The sequence below is a fragment of the Cricetulus griseus genome, chromosome X (assembly GCF_003668045.3).
Source record: "Cricetulus griseus strain 17A/GY chromosome X, alternate assembly CriGri-PICRH-1.0, whole genome shotgun sequence".
NCBI classification, from domain to species: Eukaryota; Metazoa; Chordata; class Mammalia; order Rodentia; family Cricetidae; genus Cricetulus; species Cricetulus griseus.
Window position 1 is genome coordinate 64,001,880 of NC_048604.1, and position 18,414 is coordinate 64,020,293.

Sequence of the window (18,414 nt, forward strand, 5' to 3'; positions counted from 1 at the left end):
AGAATGTCACTAGTTAGCAACAACTTTTAACTAATGTGTCTGGAAAAGTGTGAAATGGAAATAAACACCCAGTTTCACACCTATTGAAGTCTTTTCCCACTCACAGGGAAAATATGAGGTTATATGGATTGTGTTTTCTATGAGAAATCAGCTCTAAGAAGTACTAATAAAGTTAATAAAACTTTACTCAACAGACTGTGGAGCAAGCATAAAAATCGCCAAAATGAAAGGCAAATACACGCTGACTTTTAAAATTTCCTCTCAAGAGTTTCATGTTGTCTCACTAGGTGTGTGTAGCTCAGATCACAAGCCAATATTGGTCAAACCTGGGAGGTTCTACACACTCAATTTAGAAGATGTTTGTTTTTGAATGAAAGGGGGAATTTACTTGCTTTCTGCAATCCCTAGGAACTCTGTGAGACCTTAGATGATATCAGACATACAGAACCCTGATTTCAGTAGAATTAAGTAAAGTACTTATTTTCTTTTGCTTTTTCATAGGGACATATGGAAATGAGTATCTCATATGGGTATAGGTTATTGCCTGGGAATAAATGAAAACTGTGGGAGCCAACTTTCCATTGTAGAAATTAATGGATGACATGTGAAAAACCTAACAGAATTAGATCATTGTATATTACTTTGCTGATATTGGAATTGACCTAATACTTTACATGTAATTAGCAATTTATCTAGCTGTTTGCATTATTAAGCCAGATACTTCACTGAATTAATCATTTAACAAAAGTATGATTGATCCTATCTGATATTATCAACAGAAGAAAAGAAAAATATCATTATTGTTTAAGATGGTCCAAACTTAAGGAAAAGGGATTTTTAAGGGAGAATCACTCATTAGTAAATAGTAACCATGATTTCATAAAACTATCAATGCAAAACATAAATGAAATAAAAATATTTTACCCTGATCTCTTTACATATTAGTTACCTAAAACAGAAATATGTCCTTGGATCCTGTTCATTTTAGTTGATATTTATTATTACTTCTTTATTTACTAATATTTATTGTACCTGATTATTCATCCATATGTTTCTCATAGTAAAACTGAGAAATGGAAATCAGTTTCCCCATTTTACAACTGAAGAAACTGGGAGTAAAAGAGTTTGAATGATTTACCTATTCACATAACTCACAAGGGCTGGATGAGGAATCCTAGTCCATCCATACTGTTTAACTCTTATTCAGTGTTGATTTGCCTTATAGCACCTTCCTTCTAACTAAATCTATTTATGCATACTAAAAAAGAACTGCAGGTTTAGTGATTAAAAAGAGGGACTTGTTTTAGAGACAGACTTAGATATTTATTTATTTATTTATTTATTTATTTATTTTTGGTGCATGGGTGTGTGTGTGTGTGTGTGTGTGTGTGTGTGTGTAAGAGAGAGAGAGAGAGACAGAGAGAGACAGAGAGAGAAAAAACATGCATGTGTGGCAGAGAACAAATTTTTTGAGTCAGTTCCTCTTGCTTCTTGCTTCTGCCACCATGTGTACTGTGTACTGCTGTTTAGCTGATTCTCCTGCCTTTGCCTCCCATGTCTAAGTAGGAGAACTACATTGCAAAACCCCCCTTTTACACACATGTGAAAAGTATGAGCAGAGAATATGAAAACTCTAATCAGCTAATAGAATAAAAGCAATCTCAGATCTCTATGACTGCAACAATTAGTCAATCTTGAGTTAACTCCTTCTCTTGAAGCCTATTAAAAGAGGATCTGGCTTCCCCATGTTTCTCACACCTCTAGGAATCACAGTTATTTCCCTTGCTCACATTGCCATTCCAAACTAAAATTCCCTTTTCATGCTCAATGTTTTTGTCTTTTAAGATGTATACCATCTAGTTATATTAACATTCCCTTAACTCTGATGCTGTATGTTAACCTCTGACCCACTTCTTTCATGAGGACAGTATTCTAAGGTACTTTACTGTCTCACATCCGTGCATCATCTAAAAGGCTTCAATGTTCCGGTGCATAATGCACTTCCTATTTTCAATTGAAGGTATCTAGATTTTTTTAAATACAGAGAATAATTTTCCAAACTGCTTCAGCCACACACTCCTCTGGTCACATCTGAGTATCACCATAAAGCAAAATTGCTTTAGTGTTAGGCATTAATTTAGACATCTTACTAATGAACCCTCCCAAGACAGCACAAACTCTGACTCTTACTATTTTTTCTGAGTATACTTAGTCTCTGACCTACAATCATTCACATCCTCCCTTTATCTCAGGGTACAACTTGTCTCTTGTTTTCCTTCCTTCTCTATCTAGTCGGAACAACATGGGCCTCACTTCAATTATTCTTTTCCCTGAGCTCTCAACAGCCATTTGCTTTCATCCTTGAAACACATGTCCCCTACTAAGAGCTGACACTTTCTGTACTGCTGCACCCACGAGGTGGAGTGCTAAGGTTGGGGTCAGGAGATGTCCATGCCCAGCCATACAGAGGGACCCCTGCAAATCCCAACCGAATAGGGCTTCAGTTTAGATCAGAGATTTTGGACGATACCTTCTCCTATTATTCTTGGGAGCAAGTCCAAATACTTTTTTAAAAACCCTCACCACCACCTCTCTCTTTGAGCAGATGACATCATCTCCTACTCACCAGAGAAAAACCAAGGTCACTAGGCAGAAACTTCCACGACTTCCTGCCTCCAGCTCTACAAATTTATCTACATCTGTAGCTGTTCTTAAATCCTTTCCCCCTCACAACTCAGTGGGAAAAGGTATTCTTCCTCCTACTCAACACTTGGATTCCTTGACAACCTTGCTCCCACTGTCTTTTTCCCTTTAACATATGAATTAAAGTATTTTCAGTCTAAAGAAAAACTACAACAATAGGATCAAAAACCCCCAAGCCCTATTTTTTTCTCTAATTTGCTCTGCCTTTGCTCTCTTTCACAGACAGTCCTATGGCAAACAATAGGCTGCCTCCACATCCTCAAGCTGATTCAGTCCTCAATATCCTTTAATTTAACCTCTGTTCTAAGCACTGTCACCACAAAGGCTCAGTCCTTAGTTTCCAAATTCACGGGACTATTTTAATCAGAAGACTCCTTTATCCATTGCAATCCTTTATCCATTCACAATCAATCAAAACATTTCCTCCTCCTTGTGACACTCTCCCTGTCCACCTAGCAAGCAATTAAAGTCTTTCATGGGCTCTTTCTAGTATGAACCCTTGACTCGTTTTTTTTTTTCATTTAGTACATCCTCATTTGATATGCATCCCACCCAAATTTTGTTTTCTGAACTCCAAATACACGAGTCCACAATGTACAGCAACCACCTATATCTTAAAGTGTGGAAGCAGGCAATTCCCCCACTGTCTCTATCTCAGATTCACCCTTTCTCTTCTAATATAGCCCATTTTGTATTAGCACAATCATGCACTCAACACCCAAGTTTTTAAAAATCATAGTATTATCCTGGTCATCTTTCCCTTTCCTTCTTCTAATTATTTATGAACTTACCTAATTTGTTTCCTCCTCTTCCTTCCCTGCATATAATTCAAGACCTGAACATTTGTCATCTTGACTAATAAAAGCCCCATAAATACTCTGCTCACTTCCTTTTCTCTTTTGTAAACCATTCCCTATAGAACATTCAAAATAATCTCACTAAAGGCCAAAAATGGTAGTTATTTAACAGCTTGAACCCTTCAGTATCTGTGGGTAAGGTACAGAACAACTTCAAATCCATTCAAAGAGGAATGCAAAGCTTGTGTACTAGTGTTTTGCATCTGTTTCCCATAACTTGCAGCCATTTATAGGCACTCAGGAAATTCTTTCAGAGTTGTATTTGAAAGGGGACATATAATCACTTTACCAAGTGAATTCCTTGCAAGGAGACTTAATACAGGGAAAACACTAGTTTTCTAGTACAGCATTGGATCTAGCTCATCATTCACGGATCACAAAGTCATCTGAATTTTTAGCAACTGAATGAAAATCAAGCAAGGAGCAAAGCTCTGAGTTTTTAAAGATGTGGATGGAAGTGACACATTTCATGCTTCTTTCTTTAATTATCCTTGGAGATACTTGTGTATATCATAGGAAAATGACTGGCACTTTTCTACTCTGGGAGCTATGAGAGGTAGCATTTAAAAAGCTGAACTTAGGCTGAAGTAAATTATCTTAAGAAAGCTTTTGCTATCTCATTTTAAATGCACTGGATTTTGAAATGTCAATTCCAATAAATGCCTTTCATTTTTAGAATTATAATAAAAAAGAATGAGTATTATTGTCACATACACACTTGTATTTGAATATTGAGATTGTCCACTAGCTATGTGGCTTGAGGCAAATTATTTAACATCTGTGAATTTCAATTTTCTTTGAAACGTATATATTAGTACTCATAGGCATCTTATGATGATTAACAGACACAAATACTTATGTAAGGAACTGTCTAGCATATAATAGAGGCTCCAAATTAGTCTCCATTTCTTTTATACTATATTATCATATACTGCACTACTCACTAAGACAACATAATAAAAACTTTCTGAAAAAAGAGAAAACAAATAAATAACTCATAGGAAAGCAGCAGATTATTGCACAGAAAAAAGCAATAATTTAAAATTGGTATAAATCTAAAGTATTAAGACACAGAGAAAAGGAACTAATTTACAACCAGTTTAATCTTTAAACTCCTTTTTACAATTAACTTTATTTATTTCACAACCCTACCGTAGCCTCCCCTCCCTCCTCTCCTGCCACTCCCTCCCCCAACCTCTCCTTTGCACCCTCCTTCCTCAACCCACCCCTCCACCGGAATCACTCAGAAAGGGGTAGGCCTCCCATGGGCATCAGCAAAGCATGGTATCAAGCTGCCATAACACCAAGCACCTCCCCCTGTATTCGGGCTTGGCAAGGCAATCCAGCATGAGGAATAGGTTCCCAGGAGCCAGCCAAAGCACCAGGAACAGGCCCTGCTCCCATTTTGAAGAGTCCTACAAATAGACCATGCTACACAACTGTTATATATATGCAGAGGGTCTAGGTCAGTCCAACTCTTACACATTCATTTCAGTATAGAAATAAAGTCAAAAGAGTTAAGGAAACTTACTCAATCAGCTCTAAATTATCAGACCATTAGCAGTCAGAGTGGCAGATTTTGTCTTTGAAGTGTCCATATTCTCAACTCCTGATCTCTGATTATACCTCTGAACTCCAGTGTTATCTCAGTCTTTATATTTTATCTTCAAGGAGCTAATTATTAAAGCAGGTACTGATTAGATGGAATCTTACCATCTACATTGTTATTTAGAGCACCAACCATGCCACCTCTAACATCTATGCTTCTCTGATGCTAATGTAACATAAGCCAAAGACTGTAACTATGGCAAAGAAAGGGGATTCCTTTGTCCTTCTAAATTTACTTTGTCCTTCTACTCTTATTCTGTGGTCATGATTTTTATCACTTCTATCAAACAGGAACTGGAGAACATTACAGAATATGCTTGAACGTTAAGTAGATAGATGACAGATAGATGATAAACAGGGAGGGAGGGAGGGAGGGGCAAAGAGAGAAAGAGAGAGAGAGAGAGAAGGAGAGAGAGAGAGAGAGAGGAGAGAGGAGGGGAGGAGAGAGAAAGAGGGAGGGAGAGACGGAGGGATGGAGGGAGGGAGGGACGGAGGGAGGGAGGGACGGAGGGAGGGAGAAAGATTATGGAATGAAAATGAAATCCATGAATGTATCTGGAAAGTTGGTTCCTGGGGCTGGAAAGATGTCTTAGTGGTTAGGTTTGGTTCCTACCACCAAAGTGATGGCTCACAACCATCTATAACTCCAGTTCCAAGGGATCTGAAAACTCCTAACCTCTCCAGAAACCAGGCATGTATATGGGGCACATACATACATTTAAACATGCATACACATTAAACAAAAGTAAGGTAAAAAAAAAAACTTTTTAAAAATTTGCTCCCTATGGCTTTGATGTACAAGAGTGTGTAAGGCAGTTCTGGAGATGCACTTGATTTGTCATAGGATTATTCCAGTCAGGTGGGCAATGTTGGGCATACTAGGAAAGCACACATCCTGTGAGTGCCAGAATTCAAGAGATGGAGGACTTGTGAAATTTGACATTAAAGTTCCCATTTCCACTCTTCTGTTTCTTTGCCAGGCCACACACAAACTGCAACAACCAGTCCAGTCATGAAGTCCTCTAGACCAGAGTCACTAGAAAAAGGAAGCCTGTTCTATTTTAGTTCTGTTTGGTCCCTGTAATCATACCAGTGGGTGATGGTGGGCTTGGGAAAATATGAAAGTTCCTTGGGGCTGTGAGAGGAAAGAAGGGGAAGAGACCACACATGGAAATCAGCAAACAGAGTGGCTCATCCAAACAGCACAGTTACCTTCCACCTCCAACTTGTCTTCTGCATGTCCATGAAATGTCTTTTTCTAAGAGGCAAGTTTTTGTGTTCAGAAAACATAAATTGGAAAATAAAAAGTAACAAAGGTAACTTTTCTTGCTGAGACGATCAAGACATCATTGCCTTACTTTATTCGGAAGGGCACTAGGGGAAAGAGATATTTTGAAAGTAACATACTGGGTGATCCTTAGACTTAGCAAGTGATATAAGGCATAAATGCAAATCTGGGTCAAGGGAAGTTAGAGTTGAGGAAAATGCTGTATTCCCATAAAGCTGCTCTGGGAGGCTGATCCTCTTTTCATGCAGAATGGGTCGAACATTGATTGATGTTGGATATCTTTCTTTGTTTTTCTGTTTTCTTTGTAATTTTCCTGACTCCTATCAGGTATGTCTTTAAAGAAGGAGGAGGAGGAGACTTATTCATTCCATAATGATGTGATCAATTCATATTACACACAATGACATTTTAAAAATCAGCCTGAAATTTCTTTTCCTAACCCCACTATTACGGTGGTTCTCAACCTTTCAAATACTGCAACCCTTAAATATAGTTCCTCATGTTGTGGTGACCCCCAACCATAAAATACTTTGGTGCTACTTCATAACTATAGTTTTGCAACTGTTATGAATCATAATGTAAATATCTGATATGCAACCCACATGTTGAGTACCACTGCACTATTACAAGTCATATTATAGGCATTAAATTTGGTGTGAAACAGATCATATGTAGTCTCTCAACTACTTTCTTCCTAGCCAATGTCTAACATAACAAGGAACTGAACAGTAAATTAGTAAGTAAAACCAATCCCCCTCAAGGTAGGAAAAAATAGAGGGGATTTTCCCTGAACAAAGTAGCTTCCATTCTCATATAGGCATTGTGTAGTATGAACGATTTATCAATTTGTATGTTGTACTCGGCTATGTTCTTTGACTATTTCATACTTGGTCATAGCTGGCTCCTCTCCTAGCTTATAGAAAAGCGTGGCATGTAGCTGACAGAGCTTATTTGTATGATCTCATTCTGTTCACTGGGTGGTTTGGAAGTTAAGCTTAGATTTTCTAGTGGAATGATTGGAATGTTAAAGATGATGAGCAATGATAAGATAATCAAAGGGTAATTGCTAGGTGAAGGCAAAACAAAACATAATAGTTGGGAAAGGCTCTGCATCCATTTCTTGCCATTCTTTCAACACCATATCTTTATCTCTTTAAGTGATACACAGTAATCACATATATCAGTAGAGTACAGTATCATAGTTAAATTCATGTGCATATCCTGTAGCGATCATATCAGAGTAATTGGTATATCTATCACTTCAAATGTTTGACATTTCTTTTGGTGAGATCATTCAAAATCTGTCCCAAACTTAAGCCTTTATAATTTATTTGTTTTATTTGCTTGTATGGATGCCTTCTTCCATCTTTTATAAGGACAAATTATTTCAATGTGTATTATGTACTTTGCCCGTAGTTACCTCCTCCTTCTCCTTCTACTAGTGTCTTTCCTTCTGACAAGCTACACATACACACACATGCATACACATGGTTTTCTCTTTCTATATAAAATCTAGAATTCACAAATGATAGTAAGTGTATGATATTTGCTTTTCTGTGTCAAGATTATTTCACTTGTCAGGAATAGTGATTCACATCTTCAATATCTTTAATCCCAGCACTGAGAACCAGAGTTAGGCAAGTCTCTCTGAGTTCATGACCAGCCTAGTCTACATATTGAATTCCAAGACAGCCAGAGCTACAAAGTGAGACCATATTAAATACAGAAAGAGATAAAGAAATAAAAAAGAGTGAAAGTGTGTTTCAGAGTGCTCACTTAATATGATAATTTGTAGTCCCATCATTCTTCAACAAAAGAACAAAAGACATAATATTGTCCTTTATGGGTGAATAAAACTCCACTGTACAGCATTTTCTTCATCGATTTGTATGTTGAGGGATAAACAGGGTGAGTCCATAACGTGGACATTGTATATAGTGTTGCAACAAACATGGAGCTGCAAATATCACTGTGACATTAATTTAGTGTCTTTCGAACCATATGGCCAAGAATGGGTTATGGTTTTACACTTATGTCTCAATTGTTTCTGACAAGGATTTTCAGGTCTTATGATAAAATGATGTGTACAATCAGAACTATTAATGACCAATTTAAATGTTTTATCACAGAAATTAGGCAAAGTGAATAAGATTCTCATAAATAAGTGAATGAAAGTAATTTCAGGGTTTCTGGATAGAAAGATGAAAATGGAAATTTGGTAGTGGTATTGAAATTGCCCAATAGTTAAAAATCACAAGAGATTTTTTAAGGAAATAGTCCAAATGCTTTACGAAAAGTAACTATTTTGTGAGAAACATAGGCCTGTAGATTCAGCTGGGGCTTAATAAATATTTATTGTATGAATGATTAAACTTTTAATGAATTTCTTGACTGAAACTATGACTTTATTCTTCCTGTAGACTAAGCACTATTCAATGAAATACAGTAGGTAATCAATGATAGTGGTCTCGATACATGAAAGAGAAAAATACATTCTAGGTATTAATATCTAGTGAGTTAATTCCTCTCTTCATAAAGAAACCCAAACCTTGAAAGGAGAAGAGTCCTGTTTAGGGCTATGTAGCTATTAACTAACTGCAAAGTTCAATTCAATTTTTATCTCATATTTTATACATACTTGCATAATTTCTGGGTTTGGTGTGCTATCAACTCATCACTGACATTTATAATATTTTGATGAGGTAGAGATCATGTATTTTTACTTTTTAAATTAAATATTCATTTATGGGGGTGGGTTATGTCTGTGCCATAGCGAGTATGTGGAGGTCCAATCAGAGGACAATTTCCAAGGGTCAGTTCTCTTGCAAACATAATTTCTGGAGATCAAACACAGATCATCAGTCTTGGTGGCAAGCATCCTAAACACTAAACCATCTTGGAGGCTTGATATTGTGATGGATTTTCACTTTTAATGAACAACTTGTGTTCCAGAAAAGTCAAGTTATTTACAAAAATCTCTTAAGTCCTGTGTGAAAAAGTGAAAGTTCAAACCTGCATCTATTTGAGTCCAAGATCAATTCTCTTCCTACTGTTCTGTTGTTCCTCAGTGCAACTGTCCAGCAAATAGCAGTTTTTCAAGACAAGTAATTTCCTCTGGATATATGCAGAGAGAAAGTGATTGTCTCTATCTCCAACCAGAAGGAACACCCTAGGAGCTGAATGCTTCTTTTCACTAGATCAATAAAACCCCTTCTCATAAACCATAGCCTGGGCCTTGGAAACTCTTCTCTTAGAATGAATTTCTCACCACAAAGGCATTCCTCACCAAGGGAATCTGTGAAATACATGAACAATAACCTAGAGTTCGTATTTTCTTAAAGGACAAATTCTAGGCATATAAAAACCACAGGCTAAAAAGCAACATTTTCAGTAGACTTTTTGGAAACATTTGATAAAATGTTATTTACAGAAACAAGGCAAGGAGACTTCAGAGGAATTGAGAATTTTCATGTTTTTATTCCTTTTACAGTTCTTTTTCTTGTTCCTGGATTTCTGTATGGCTAGGCCTTTTCTGACCACTCAAGAAGTAACACATTTCCACAATTAGTACTACACAGACACTTTCTGCTCATGAAGCACAGATTTGCAGCTATTTTCATTTGTTTTTCCTTGAGGCAACCGCTGGACAAATATGAGGCAAGAGTGAAGTATTTACACAGGGGGAGGAATTTAGAGGCAGACTCTAGAGAGAGTGAAAACAACTGAAACTTTCTTCAGGCCTTGTCCATTCATGAAGCCTCTATGAATGGTTCCCGAAAACAACCTCAAGGGAAATGCTGAAGTCGTAGATTAATGTATAACTAGTGGCCATTAATCTCCTATCCAGGACTCTTGCTTCACTACCCTCTGCACGAGAACATTTAGAAATTGCCTTTAACGTCCACCAGAATGGATACACTCAGTGACACTTGGAATTACTTGCTGAGGTAGCACCCCAACCTGAAGCTGCAGGAGCTTGGGAGAGCACTTTCCCTTCCTGGGGATGTGTCCCAGTCAGCTCCAGGGGCAGAGCAAGTGCAAGTTTATATTCCATAGCTCTTGAAATGTTAAGAACAGACACAAGAACCTTAATGGTTACCTTGTTCCTGGGCACTGTGAAGACTTGCTTCACCCCTGATACAAAAAGAATAGAGTCCATCACAGAGAAGGCAACCAGGGACCCCACCACATTAGAAGCAGTAGAGAAAAGCACAGGTTCAAAATATAGTCAATGAGACCTGGGCTTCAGAAGCAGATATGTAAATACCTGTACTAAATGTTTCATCTATCATGAACTCACCATATGACTTAGTCAAGATCCTAAACTTTTAAAAGTTTTTTACAACAGGGTCACACATGGTAGTTTAGATTAGGCTAAAATTCACTATGTAGCTCAGGCTTGCCTCAAATTCTGAGGCTATAGCAATCACATACATTAGATATTCTAAGACAAATTCAATTTCAGATACTACATCCTAGTTCTCTGCAACTTTTTATAAAATTCTGATTATACTATTTTGCCTTTCAAAATAAATTAGCTTGGGGATGGAGAGATGGTTCAATGGTTAGTAACAGAGATTGCATTGCAGAGAACCTGAGTTCAGTTAACATTACATATGATAAGTGGCTGACACCCACCTGTAACTCAAGTGCCAGAGAATTCAACACCTTCTTCTGGCTTCCAATGGATAGTACATACATGTGTGTATACACACACTCAGGGATATATACATGTACACATAATGAAAAGAAAAATACAATTTTTAGAAAGCATATTGACAATCACCACTCACACAAAGAAGTATAATAAAAGTCACCTAAAAATTAATTCAGAAATTATAGTCAATGGCACCTGACTTCCTTATAGTACATCTCTCACATGACACCCCCCCTTATTCTTTAACACAATAAGCATTTATTCAGCACCTGTTATTTTCCAGATGAATTATGTAACAAAGGAAATGTGTTCAATAGGATAGGCAGAAAGAGAAATCATAATATAGTTATAGACAATGTCTTATGCTAACAAAGAGTATAGAGCAGCAAGGTAATCGTGCCTGAGAATAAAGAGAAATGCTTAACATCTAAACATAGATTTAAATGATAATTATACATGACAAGTCTGGTTGGATTTAAGGTACACTCCAAGAGATAGAAACCATACCTGACATTTCTTGGGTGGCATAGAACCTGAGACTAGATAGGCCATGAGCCTTGGGGAATATTAAATACTACTGTTGTGCTAAAGGAACACAGCAATAAAATGACTCCTAGCAACATTCTGTTATATTCATAGATCAGTGCCTCATTCAGCCACCATCAGAGAAGCTTCTTTTTACAGTAGATGCCAAGTAACACAGAGACAACTAGACAATGTGAAGAGAGTGAGAGGCTTTGCAACACTCAGTCCAAAATGGGATGTCTTTATCAAACCTCTCCCCTCATGGCTTAGGGGACTATGTAGACAAGCAAGGTGGAAAGACTATCAGAGCCAAAAGGAATAAATGACACCAAGGAAACAGTATCCCCCAGACACAACAGGACTGATGCACAAATGAACTCACAGAGACTCTGACAGGAATCTTAAGATCATCTGTACATGTTCAAGTCAGATGGAATCCCAGTGCTGAGAGAGGGAGGTATTCACAAGCTCCCATTCCTAACCAAGAAGCTATCAGCGATTGACACCCATTTGAAAAGGAAAAATTAGTTTTGTCCAATGGAGTCTCACTGGATATATAAGAAACACTTGAGGGTAGGCCCTAGCCCAGCAGTAGATGGCAACACAAAATGAACTCAATGGTATTTTAGTAGACTTTTTTTTGTCATATTACTTGGGCCTTTTTAAAATCTTACTGTGCCTTTGCTTATATATGATGGCTTCTGATTTCATGGTTTTATGGGTTTTATTTGTATGTGCCTTTCTTCAGCTTTTTCTTTGTATTTTTTAATTCTTCTTTTGTAATTTTTATTTGCCTGTTTGATTTTCTAAAGAAAGAGAAAAAGAAGACATACAGCTAGATGGTTGGGGAAATGGAGAGGATCCGGGAGGAGATGGGGTAAGGGAAACTGAGATCAGAACATATTGTATGAAAAAAACTTTATTTTAAGTGAAAACAATACTTTAAAAGCAAGATAATTAGATGTCTGCAACTCTGTTAAATGGATACTGAGACGACTTTGACAGAGCCCAACAGTGCATTTCCTGTTAGTATCATGGAAAACTTGAGACTAGGCATTTATATAGAAAAGAGGATTATTTAGTTTAGAGTTTTGGAGGCTGAAAGTGCAAGCAGAATAGTGCTCATTCCGATAAGGAACCCACTGTTTTGTGTATCACTTGTGGCAGATAGCATAATGGTGAAAACACATGCAGAAGTAGCAATTACCTGACAATTTCGAAAGCCACAGGAGGCAGATGGAATGAGGAGCAGGCCTGTTCTGTTAATAACAAACCTTACATGAGAGCTGACGCAGAAGAGCTGGCTTAATATTTTTCAATGGCACCATCTTACTAACTTCCAATTAGCATTCTCCTTTTAAAGATACTAACATCTCAACACAGCCACTCTGAAGACCAGACTTCCAACAGATAGGCCCTTAGGGGACACAATCAAACCATAGCAGTTCTTATTCTAGTCTGTTGTTGATTTCCATTCTGACAGTACATATAATATTTCATTTAATACCTTTATTTTCCAAAAAGCACAAAAATCCTCCTTATAAAATAATAAATCAACTATCATACCATTATTTCTTACAATCATTTAATGACTAACATAGCATTTCGACATGTAACAACCTTTCTCAAATATTGCAACGTATTCATAAAAATAACTTAAAAGGCATATTATACACATACCATGCATAGACATATTCTAGACAACTATAAAATATGTATAAGTCTATGAATATGATATATACTAAACACCCATATATGCACAAGTAGACATATATAAACAGCAAGCTCCATGATGAATGCCAAACATGCTTGAGCACAGTGCAATATTGAGGCATAGTAAACATTGAAGTTGATTGTTAAATTCTGGTTTGAACTTATTAAAAAGTCAACAAAAGCGTTTATCAAAATGGATCTGACGCTTTGTTATTTTATAATTTCATTTTAAGAAGTATTAATTTAATTTCTTTTTAATTTACCATTTAGTTTTTCAGTAAAGATGGCAATTTTATTAGCTTTAATTGTATGCTCTGGTTTTCAAATTAGTAAAAGATTTTCTTACTTATGCTTTTTACCACTCACTGTAGCTCAGTCCCAGCTTGCTGCTTAGCAGACACATGCCATTTGTCACAGAGGGCTGAGAAGGGCAGAGTGAGCAGCTCATAGAAATCCATCTCAGTTTTTAAGAACAGCTAATCCCCAGGCATGCTTTGCTTTAGGGGAGGTGTGCCAGGCACTCCCTATACTGAAATTTAAACATGAAGCCAGAAATGGCCCAGAGCAAACTGAAGCTGTGGAAAATACAATTCTACGTGTTTCAGTTTAACAAAAACTGGTGAATTAACAGTGGAGTAAAACACCTCCATGACAAATCAGATAGCATGATTGATCTCCGAATTTTCATTTTTCTCTTCTTGAGATTAATCTGGGTGCAAACCAGAAGAGTGATAAGAAAATAGGTAATTTCTGGTTAGTATGCAAGAGTTGGGCACCTTCTTTAGTCAAGAGACAGCCTATAGTGAAGGAGAACTCCAAGAACACATTCATCTCTGCTTAACCAAGATAGAATTTGTTTGTTCTTCGAGTTCTGGCCAGCTCACAATTCACATTTGTTCGAACACAGGCAGCTATACATTTTCCATATGAATTCCAACTAGCCACTGTTCATTTGCATCCCCTCCCTCATCACTAGCCATCCCAGTTCCTCTGAGGTTAGCTGACCAGCAGCTGCGAAGAGACCTTTCCTTCATGAATGCATAATTGGTCATTGATGAATGAACAGGCACTCACTCAGTCTACCTGACCTAGGGGGGAGAAATCCCTGACCATCATCCCAGATGTCCATGTTGGTCAACACAATCTCCATATAATTTATAAGGTATTAAATATCAAAAATAATGGATCTTTTCAGTTAGCATCTTGGCAAATGATGATAGCAGTGTATTTTATTTGAGAAGCCAGCACAGACTTCTCCCAGTAAAACTGCAAACAGAAAACTGTGAGCATTGGCCCGAGATCCTCCTAGAAAAAGGCTGCCATTATACTCCATTACAGTTGAGGCTATGTATGTGCCTCCTGGATGTCATCCAATTACATAGCACTTTCCCCTCCCTTCTTGCTCGCTTTTACTTTTTTTTCTTCCTTTTTAGTAAAAAACGTGTTCTCTGAATGGCTAGACAGTGGTTTATAGTAAAGAAATAGCTTGCAAATCGACTAGAGGAATGTGTGCTAAAAGGAATAAGAGCTTTTCAGAATTACTGGTAACAAGATACTTCTTTGTAGTGAACTTTATGTGCTATGTGACATGCCATATGGACTGAGGGTTCCAGTCTAATATATAACTCCAAGTGCCAGCAAGTGCCAGGGAAGACAAATTAAATGAGGGGAAACTGTGAAAGGAAAGGTGGAGTTATTTACTTGGGACCCAATACAGCTTAAGAGTTTTAAATATACTCAAGACATGTCTTTCTTTGAGCTCTTCCTTTAACATTTTATTTGAGAACCCCTGTATTCTGCAGAAAACACTAAGAAATATAGAGTGATGAAAGCAATTTATCTAGGAAATTAAATTGTCAACTGAGTTGTAAAACAAAGATTTTACTCTTCAACATTAGGGTTCTCAGAAATAAAGAGTTGGAAATGGTGTTGCATTCGAAAGGAAAAACTTCTTTTTCCTTCAATGTATTCAAGGAATAAAGTGAAAGGCAGTGAAGTGTGTAGTAAGGGCTCTAACATCAAAGAGACCTGACTTCTTCTAGACTTTCCACTTTTATTCATTTCAAAAGTATGACTTGAGCATCTATTTGTACTGGATACTGTGTTAAAAAAGGAAAAAAATTGGTTTCCTTCATGGAGCTTATATTTATTGAGAAATTGCATTGGCAACTAATGAAAAAGAATATGAGAGAAAAAAGAATGATCAGAGAGCCCTGTAAAGAAAATTAAAATAGTGCACCATTTTAGTTAAGGTGTCTACTATAGATTGGACGAAAAGGTAGAATCTGAGCTGGAATGATGAGAATCACCCACATATATAGACCCCCTGGGAAAGTATTCTAATAAAAAGCAACAGCAAACACAAAGGGACTAGACCAAGAAGGAGCTTCATTCTCATGAATAGAACAGCAAGACTACTGGTGCATGTGGGTTTCAAGGTGAAGACAATAGTGGTAAGACATGATGTTGAACCAAAGGTAAATGCCTGATAGTGGGATTCTTTTCTTAGTTATGGGGTGTACTTCATAGCAGTACTAATTTGCTGGCTGTAAGACTTTGGACAAGTTCCTTAACTCCCAGTGTTTTCTGTTCCTTCACTTTTAGAAGCAATAAAAGCACCAATGGCATACACAATGCTGTAGTAAAAATTAAAGCAGATAATGTATTTAAGAAAAACCCTAATGTATGTGTGCGTACAGCAAGCCTTAGCTATTGTTAGTTTCTATTAGAAAAAGGCTCTCTGCATGCCTCACTCAGGCTTAGTATCCAGTGGCACTTAAGGTCCTGCTCCTGTTTAGGTCCTTTAGTTTTCTAAGCAGTAATTTTTCATAAATAGCAATAAGAGTATTAATGGATACATTCAAAATTCTGTATATGCTACTTTCAGACATATGGGGATACTTTAAGCATATTAATATTGTTATTATCATACAAACCCATTCTGGCCTCACATATAAGAAGGAATAAGCATCCATTTTATCAAATGTTTTCTAAAGAAGTTGGAGAAATATTTTATCTCTCCTCTTAATGGCTAAAATTCCACCGTTAAAAACTTATTTCTGTTGAACATGGTGAAGAATACCTATAATCCTAACACTTGGAAGGCTAAAGCAAAAGGACTATGAGTTTGAGGCCAGCATAAACTATATAGTGAGACCCTGCCTTAAAAAGCATGTTCCTTAAATTGGAAGCACAGAGGAGCGGGGAGGGGAAGGGAGGTAGGAGAAAGAGGAGGAGGGGAGAGGAAAACATGAGGGATCAGGAAGATTGAGTGGGGGATGAACAGAGGAGAGCAAGAAAAGAGATACCATAATAGAGGGAGCCATTATAGGTTTAAGGAGAAATCTGGCACTAGGGAAATGTCCAGAGATCCACAAGGATGACCCCAACTAAGAATCTAAGCAATAATGGAGAGACTACCTTAAATGCCCTTCCCCTATAATGAGATTGATGACTACCTTAAATATCATCCTAGAGCCTTCATCCAGTAGTGGATGGAAGCAGAAGCAGAGATTTCACAGCTAAACACTGAGCCAAACTCCTGGAATCCAGTTGTAGAGATGGAGGAGTGATGAACAAAGGGGTCAAGACCATGCTGGTAAAAACCACAGAAACAGCTGACCTGAGCAAGTAGGAGCTCATGGACCCCAGGCAGACAACTGGGGAACCAGCATAGGACCACACCAGGGCCCCTGAGCTTGGGTGACAGTTAGGAGGCCTGGACAGCCTATGGGGCATCTGGCAGTGTTACCAGTATTTATCCCTAGTGCAAGAATGGGCTTTGGGATCCCATTCCTCAATGCAGGCATACTCTCTCAGCCCTGCCCCAAACCATGTGACAAACTTTGATGATCCCTCATGAAAGGCCTCACCCTCCCTGGAGAGTGGATGGGTAGTGGGAGGGGAGGCAGTGGGGGACATGGGAGGGAGAGAGAACTGGGATTGATATGTAAAATACGATTGTTTCTAATTCCAAAAAATACACAGAAAAATTATGTTCCATAGCCTGGAGATGGTGATGCACACCTTTAATTCCAGCATCCAGGGAGGCAGAGGCAGGTGGATCTCTGTGAGTTTGAGGCCAGCCTAGTGTACAAAGAGAGTTCCAGAACAGTTAAAGCTACACAGAGAAACCCTGTCTCGAAAAACCAAAAAAAAAAAAGTCCCTTAAAATCCATAGCTATGGATGTAGAGTACATACTTAACTGACACACAGAACTGTGATCAAATCAGATTCTGCCTTACTAGCCCCAATCTTAGTTTAAGATCTTTCAGTGTTTTGAGTCTGAATTTCCTCACCTACAGAAACTGGCCTTCCTCAGTGGACTGACAGGAAGTTATAAAGTGCTTAATATCTAACATGTAGTGAACACCACTATCCACGTACTCCCAAATGGACAAGCACCATTAGTTCTGACTCAGCATGCACAAGCTTGGAGTTTCAATATTAGAACCATCAGGGACTCAGAGGTGATATAGTCCAGCCTATCCTTTTACTAATAGAGGAACTCACGCACGACTTGGGGGAGAGATTTTCCAAAGTGAATAGGAGAGCTGACTATAATAACACAAATTCGGGCTTTTAGCTCGTCTCTTTATCACAGCACTGAGTTATCTAGCATTCAGATCCTTCTCTGAGAGCACGCTTTCCTGAAAAGAAATGGGGCATAAACAGTCAATGTGTACACACTCAGCTGTCCAGAGATCCATAGGCAACTTCAATACAAACATTAACCAGGTTTGTATGCACAGGTATTTCTGTTGTATGCTGACTTGCATTCTTTCAGGTATGCACCCCTTGAGTGGTAAAGCTGGATAGTGTGGCAGCGCTAGCTGATGCCAAAAAAAAATGAACACAGAAACTGTCAAATCAAAAGGCTCTCTTACTGTCTTTGATGGCACCTAGTCAGAAAATAAAAATACCTCCCCTTAAAACCTCTACATTTTGAGTTTTGACATGCCGGAAGAGTACTGCAGACTACACTATTTTCCATGAATGTAGTGCCTCTCATAATTCTCAATGAAAGAAAAGTACTTGAAAAGCCATTATACCAGAGCACATA